The sequence below is a fragment of the Arvicanthis niloticus genome, chromosome 3 (genome assembly GCF_011762505.2).
Source record: "Arvicanthis niloticus isolate mArvNil1 chromosome 3, mArvNil1.pat.X, whole genome shotgun sequence".
Lineage (NCBI taxonomy): Eukaryota > Metazoa > Chordata > Mammalia > Rodentia > Muridae > Arvicanthis > Arvicanthis niloticus.
Window position 1 is genome coordinate 116,970,448 of NC_047660.1, and position 7,801 is coordinate 116,978,248.

The following is a 7,801-nucleotide window of genomic DNA, read 5'->3' on the forward strand; positions in this document are numbered from 1 at the left end:
ACTATATAATCCATGAAGCTGCTATTATGACTGAGTTCAACAATAGTGTCTAAGTGGGGTCCAATTATCAGAAAACTGCTTTTGCCTACAATGTCCTTTGGATGATCATGCAGCTAGTAACAAATGCAAAAGGATCAGACATATCCTCTGATGCCTTACCAGCCATGATAGCCTGATTTACATCTTTCTAAATGATAGGCGATAGTGAATGCAATTTCTAGAACATTATCTGGAGGAGCAAGAGCATGGGGGATATAGATATTGCCCATCTAACCTCTGCAGTGTGTTATGGTAGAGTGAAGTCAGAGTGAATATCGTGTGCCAATTTCCCATAACCCAATTAATTAGATTGCAATGTGTAAGCAAGTTGATCTCCAAAGATGAGTCATATTATAACTTAGGGTTTCACGTCATGTACAGCTCAGGACATCAAAAGGACTCCTTTAATAATGAAGCATTGCCATAGAAAAATAATAAACTTTCTCTTGTGCAAAATAGCCCTTTTACCTTCTCTGACTGAGTGACACCTTCTCATTGAGCAAGGAAGCTTGGCCGCAGTTCTCCCACTGCAGAGCTGTGCTCTAGCCAAGAGAAGCCAAGAAGAGCTCTTCTTGTGAAGTGATGGTGTTTGCACAGCATTAATCTTAAAGCCAGGAAGACTTAAAATTCTAGGTGCCAAGCACCGGACAGGAGCGGCCCTTCCAGATCTTGTCAGTTTCTTAGAAGCCAAGTGTTCTGTGGATGACTTCAGCTCCAAATATCTCTGCTGGGAAACAAGGGGACTAGGAAAAGCTGGAAAGGGGACCAACAGTCAGAGTACAAGTGTGGCAGAACAGATGCAGGGCTGGATTGTTCTTAAGACAGAAGCCAGTCTGCCCTGAGGACAACGGGAATAATTAAGAGGTTTTGTCTTTTTCCACTAACCAACGACTGTTTTCTTGTGCAGCACATAACAAATCCTGTGTCATGATGATTAGAAGTGAGCAGGCCTAAGACTTTAAACACCTCTTAGGTTTCAATCACTTCTAGGCTTTTAGGAAAAGATTAAAGTGATTGAGCTCCCACTGTCAAAGTTGCCATTCTTTTTCTTGTACAAAAATCATATTGATAATACTTGGAATAAAAATAAATTATATGGACAAACACAAATTTCCTAACACACTAGAGATTTTTTAAAAAAATCTTTCTAACTTCTCAGACTCATATCCTTGCAAACTTACCTAAACAGAAACACACACACACACACACACACACACACACACACACACACACACACACATACACACGACAGAAATCCCCACTTTTAAGCACCAAGATGCATTTAACGTATTAGCCCATACTAAAAATAGCCAACATAATTAAGATAACCATTTCCATTTTGAATGTCATTCTTCAAAACAAAAATCATATTACTTGATAAGGTCAAAGATAAAATCTTCTTACCATCGAGGGGTCAAATAATTTTGAAGTGTTTTTTTTGTTTTTTTTTTTTTTTTTTGTAGCATTTAGAATGAGTCTTTGTTTTTAAAGTTATGAGACTTAAGGAATAGAATTAAGTATAGTTTGCCATAAAGAAGGATGTTAAAAGCTTCCTTGCCATGCACACAGGCCCAACTATTTCATCCCCAGTGCATTGTGAATTCGCTGACTTAGAATGTAAAAACAACCAAGTGTGTGTTATCCATTGTGAATTCACTGATGCAGAATGAAAAAAAAAAGGTGTGTGATATCCTATAAGGTATTGTGCATGCATATTTCATATTAGAACACAGCGGTATGCTTCACCACTAGAACCCTTAATAAAGACGTATTTCCTTATCATTGTTTTTTATCTCCTTTCTAAAGATTTTTAAACATTTGCCAGTTTAAAAACCTCATTTTTTTATTCTAGATATAATTGGATAATATTAGATTTTACCTTAGGATAAATTTTATTACGTTGAGAAAACTGAAACGAATTCTAATCAACGCTTAAGACACTGTACACGGTGAATGAATTTTTGTATTATAAACCCAGAAGTGTTTTTATTACACAGTTTGTAGATTTTATTCTTTCAGAGGAATTTTTTAAAGTTTAAATTACAGTTCTGATGTTTCTCTAAGTTGAAATAATGAGATTGTTGGAAGGTGCCTTTCAGCTGTCAATTTCAATGAACTAAGCTTCTTAGGGTAAAGCTGGTCTGTAGAGTGAAAAAGGAAGAATTTGAAATGAATCTCAGACAAGACCATGAGAGAGTAGAAAAGAACTATATATAAGACTAGTTTCCATTACTATATTGAACTTATTTTTAAGAGGCAATTACTAAACCTTTTCTTGATTGACGTATTGTTTAATTCAAGTTTGTGATATTAAGAATCAAATTGAGAGAGTTGAAAAGATGGCTCAGCCCTTAAGAGTACTACTGGCTGGTCTTTCCAGTGGTCCTGAGTTTAGTTCCCAGCAACCACATCTGTAATGAGATCTAATGCCCTCTTCTGGCCTGCACTATGTATGCACACAGAACCTGCATACATAAATAGAATTATTTAAAAATATCAAATTGAACTTTAAGCAATCACCTCAGGACGTCAGAGATAGATTTAGGATGTTACCAGACCTCTTTGTTGCCTTTTGCAATGTATTCACATTTAATAAACCTCCCTTTTTTCCTACAAAATAAATAAATAAGTAAATAAGAATCACAAATAATATTCATAATGAATGGCTATTTTTTGATGAAGAACTTTGAGATGAGAGGACATGGACTTTTCCTACTGTACCTGAGTACCAAGTTTAGCAATGAACATTCATGTTTGTTCCTAAATATAGGGACAATCCAGCTGTAGCACTACATTCTGCACGAAAATAAAAGTAGCCTTGACATTTAGATATCAAGATCAAAGTTTTTCAAGTATCAAATAATGAATTAAATATTATTGTTTATCAATTTATGTTTTTTAAACATATCAGTCTTAATTTAAATGTCCCCTTGTATCAGTTACATTTGTAATACTTTTTTTGATGTGCTGTGTGACAATTTCCTGAGAATTGAATCATCCCATCCTGGAAGGATGCTCTTTAAGACTTCAGAACTTCTAAATGGAGGCTTTTTCAGAAAACAAATAAACAAATAAGTCTCAGGAAGTCCCTGAAGCCTACCAGATGCACAAGGTTTCTCTGTTTTTTCCTAAGGTTATGTAATTAGTAAGGATTACTAAAGAGATGAGATTATTCAGTCTGTCTAGCTGCCTGTAAGTTATGCAGACAGCTTCAAGATTCCAGCTTTCATAAATCATCACTCATGCTGGAGTTGACTTCTGGTGAGCAACTACCTTTAAGTCATCTGAACGCTAGTTTCTAATACCTGACCCATGTTTCTATTAAGTAGTTCCCAACAAAAATACTGGTATATGAAGTTGGACTTTGATGGTATCATTACATTGGTCTGTCATCAGTTTTCTATCTGCGATGAGTTGTTTATCTATGACTTCTTGAAAATAGTGTAACATAACAAATTTTTAAATTCATATGATTCTTACTGAGAATCATGGGTGTTCACTTAATGCTTAATCTCTTCTATGTAGCCTCATACAAAGTCATCCACCCTCCACCAAGGATACAGCCACACTGAACAAAAGTCAATTTTTGTGACTCAAGCTGATGTTAATTTTCTGTAGTAGGTAATATCATAAGAAATAGTCACAAGTACAGGTTTGGGAGATTGTTCGATGCACTAGGTGCTATTCCAGAGGATCCAGGTTCAATTCCCAGCACTTACATGGCACCTTACAACTGCCATATAAGTCTAGTTCCAGAGTATCCAGTATCTCCTTCTGGATTCAGTGTGTACCAGGCAGGCACATTTGATACAAATAGCCATACAATGAAAAACACCCATATACATAAATATATCTAAAAAATATTTACAATTAATCTACATTTCAACATTTTTCCAATAATTATTTAGTTGTATAGAAGCCAAACACTTCACATTAGTTAACAAATGAAATTAACATTTCATTAATTAAAAGTGAAAATAGTTATAGACAGCAAGAAGCAAGTCCTGGGTTATAAAAATATTAATGTAAACTATTCTCTTTTTTTTTATAAGCATGTAGTTTAAATTAATCCTTGGCTCAATGTAATGCAAAAAGGAATTCGGGCATTCAAGGCTCTGGGTGCTATGCAATATTGAAAGATATTTCTAGGCAAATTTCTAGGCAAGCTTCAGAGGGAAACAGATTTTTTTAAAAACTATGTACTTTGCTCAGGTCTTCTCTTAATAATCACCATCACCAAATAAACACAGAATTTAGAAGCCAGTTGTCAGTCAACACGCAAAAAGTACACAGAATGTTTTAAGTGACAAATGGAATGTATGAATTCTGTAAGTCTGGTTTTTCAGAGCAATGAGTAAGTTACTCAGGATTTAAAATTATTTTCATTGTGATAAGTTAACGTAAGAGCTGTTTTCCTGGCTGCTGATTTGGTTACCCCAGCAAAGTCTGTGTGAGGTTTTTTTTTTTTTTTTTTTTTTTTTTCTGTGCCATGTACCAAAAACATAGTTATTGTTCTCTAGCATTCTTTGCTTTTCACAGATATTTCTTTAACCTTGGCGTTCCTAAGTCTAGTTATTTTTTTCCAGCACTATCAGACATTGGAAAACTAAATGTTCTAGCTTGATTTCTCCTCCCATATGTGGTAGAAGAATGTGGTTGTCCTTATATTTCTGCTCAAACCTTTTATGAATATTATTCCTAGCTAGGTCATTATCCGCAGTATGGTTTTAGGTTTCCTTGACAACCACAGGATTTTAGAATTTCTCAGTATCTTCTTTTCTCCCACTTGTCACATTTCACATTTTTGTTCTTATAATTAATCTTTCAAGTAGCTTCACTTCATCTTTATCTTTATTTTCATGCTTTCCAAGTTAATTGCCTACATTTTCATATATATTATATATATATCTCATCCCTTTGATGGCATTAATTCATTTCACTTTCATGGTAAGAAGTAGACCAATCTGAACTATAAATACTTAGGCCCCTCTGATGTCTGGGTTCTCAAGCCCAATAATTTATAATAAAACCAGAAATCCAAAAATTGAGATGATTACAGATGCCCCTATGTTGAAATTTATATTATTTAGTTTGTTTTTTGATATAAATAAGAAATTTCAGTACCAGGTATAGATTATATGCACTTTGGGTTTTTTTGTATATTTTTGTTTGTGTTAATGTCAACTTGCCATAAATTAAAATCATCTGAGGAGAGAGTCACACCTGAGGAAGTGTCCTGATTGAGGGTAAAAGACCCCGGCACCCCACTGTGGGCTAAACTTTCTGCTAGCAGCTCAGATTTAAAAATTTTAGTTAGGTAAATTTGATAAAGATGAAATTACTGCACCGTTTACCAGAATGCCCTTCTTTCCCTCCTGTCACTGGAAGAATTCACCCAGTTGCTCTTGCTTCCTTCACTTAGTACAGAACCAGGATTTCCCGAGTTTTTATTGTGGAAGAAAACTTACAGGATTCAGGCAGATTGGATCTAGTATATATTCTGTGAACTAAGAACTGATTGTCCTCACCCATTGAGAGACCACACCCAGCCTCAAAGACCAAGGTACTACATGGTTCTTGAAATATATGGTGTGGTTTAAATTCCTGTTCCTCTAGAGAGCCCTCACTAAAACAATGTATATTATTAAGTTTTAAAATTATGTGTCTTTGTGCTAGTTTGTGTACATGAGTCCCCCTGGAACTGGAATTGGGTGGTTATCCCCTCCTGATAACACTACCGAATTTTGATCTTCTACTAGAATAGGAAATACTCAACTGTGTAGCTATTTCTCCAGCCTCTTGTGCATACATCTTGTCATTGAGATGCTGTTTCTATCAGTTACACTGTAGGACATTCAAAATAATGAGTTTTAGAGCTGTGAAGAAAGTCCTGAAATTGAACCTGTGTTATGTTTTTACTAGCCATTGATGGTTTTCGTAAATTTACTTATGTTTGAATGCAAAGTCCTCCTTGAAGTGCTTAGAACTGTTTAAAATCATCTAAATAACTAAGATGCTTTAAATGAACTAATTTCCTACACAAATTGGAAAAGTCATTTCCTCTATTTTAAGTACAATTATCTCACATTTATACATTTGATTTCTCATCCTCATTTCATTGCATTTTATAGGAAAAAAAATCAGTATTCTAACCTTCTCACCTCTATTGACTCAATAAGCTCTAAATTATTTATTTTTTCCTTTCCCCTTTTGAACTTTAAAATATTTAATTTAGGTAAAGGCAAAGTAGGGGGCTATGAAGTAGGGGCTATGTACAACTTCTGAAATGGGATGCTGAAATAAATCTTTCACATACAGATTTTTTAAATTAATTAACCCTTGGTCTTCTGTTTAATTGTTTTTCTTACACTTAAAATTTTGCATATTTTACCCAAGTGTATAAGCAAAGGAATCATGGATTACATCTGAAGCTACGTGAAGACCATTTTACTCCTTGATATCTTTCTGAATGGGAGGAAGGGAAGGAGAGGGGAGGGGGAGGGTAGTTGTCATTTCCTGTCTTGGATATGGCATCTCCAATGGCAACATGGCTTTACTGTTATGGAATGGACACAGCCTAACAAAGAGAAGTGTGTGTCATTCCAAAGGACATACAGGTCATAAATCTCTTTGCTTTTTAGATTACAGTTCTTCAGGCAGCTTCCATCAAACACAAGTCATACTGATTCCATTTTTGGACAGTTTTCTTCAGAAACAAATGTTTTCATTGTGTTTGAAGTCTTAGTCCTCTTAATGACATATCATAGCTTGTGGTGTTTTCTTTTTTCTAATTATACATCAATGTGTACCATTGTGTAACATGTATGCACTGAATTCAGGAGGATTGGGCATAGCAGCTCTGTTAGAACTGATATCTTCCATGTTTGTATTCCTTTGGTCTTTATTGGATAATGCCTGCCAGTGTTCTCTTAAAAGAGCTGGTTCCAGGGTTAATTATTTCAGACTTCTCTCCCAAGCATGGAATGTTCTGAAATGCTTAACCTTGGCCTACAATAGATGACGGCCTTTCACACTCTGGTCACACACACAGTCTACATTACTCATTTTAATTAAAGTTGCGTCAGTAAAGGGCATGATTTTGTAACTCTGATTTTTTCCCCTAACATCTCTAGTGTTAACTTACAGCTCCTCATATGCATATATTTTTTTTGTCACTGGAGAACTTTTATTTTATCCCACATTTTTCTTTCCCGAACTAAATGTAAATGACTATGCAGACTAACATGGATGACTGGCCCTTCTGTGTCCTAAGAATACATAAGAAAAAACTGAAGTGAGAATGATTTTGTGAAAATGATGAACATAATAGCCCTGGTAATAAAAAAACAAATTAGAACATAGAGACTGTATGTATAAATTGATTAAATAAAAATGATCATAGCATTATAATGGAATAATATATCATTAAAATAAGTAATTTAATAACTAGTTAGTATGTAGTTGGCACTTTATACAAAATACCACTTACTTTGTATCTTAGTTCTATTGTTTCTATTCTATGTGCATACATATACATGTATATACCTGTATACTTATATACATGTATTGTTTATCTTTTGGGCTTTGCAGTGCTTGGCATTAAGCCCTGGGTTTCTCTGCCAGTGCTGTATGACTGAACTACACTGTTCTCCCAAACCCAGTTCCATTGTATCTACTCAGAAATAAAAATCTTTGAAAAACTGAATAATTTAAGAAAAGTGATACAAGCAGTAGATAGCAACATTTGATCAGCAGATTTTCT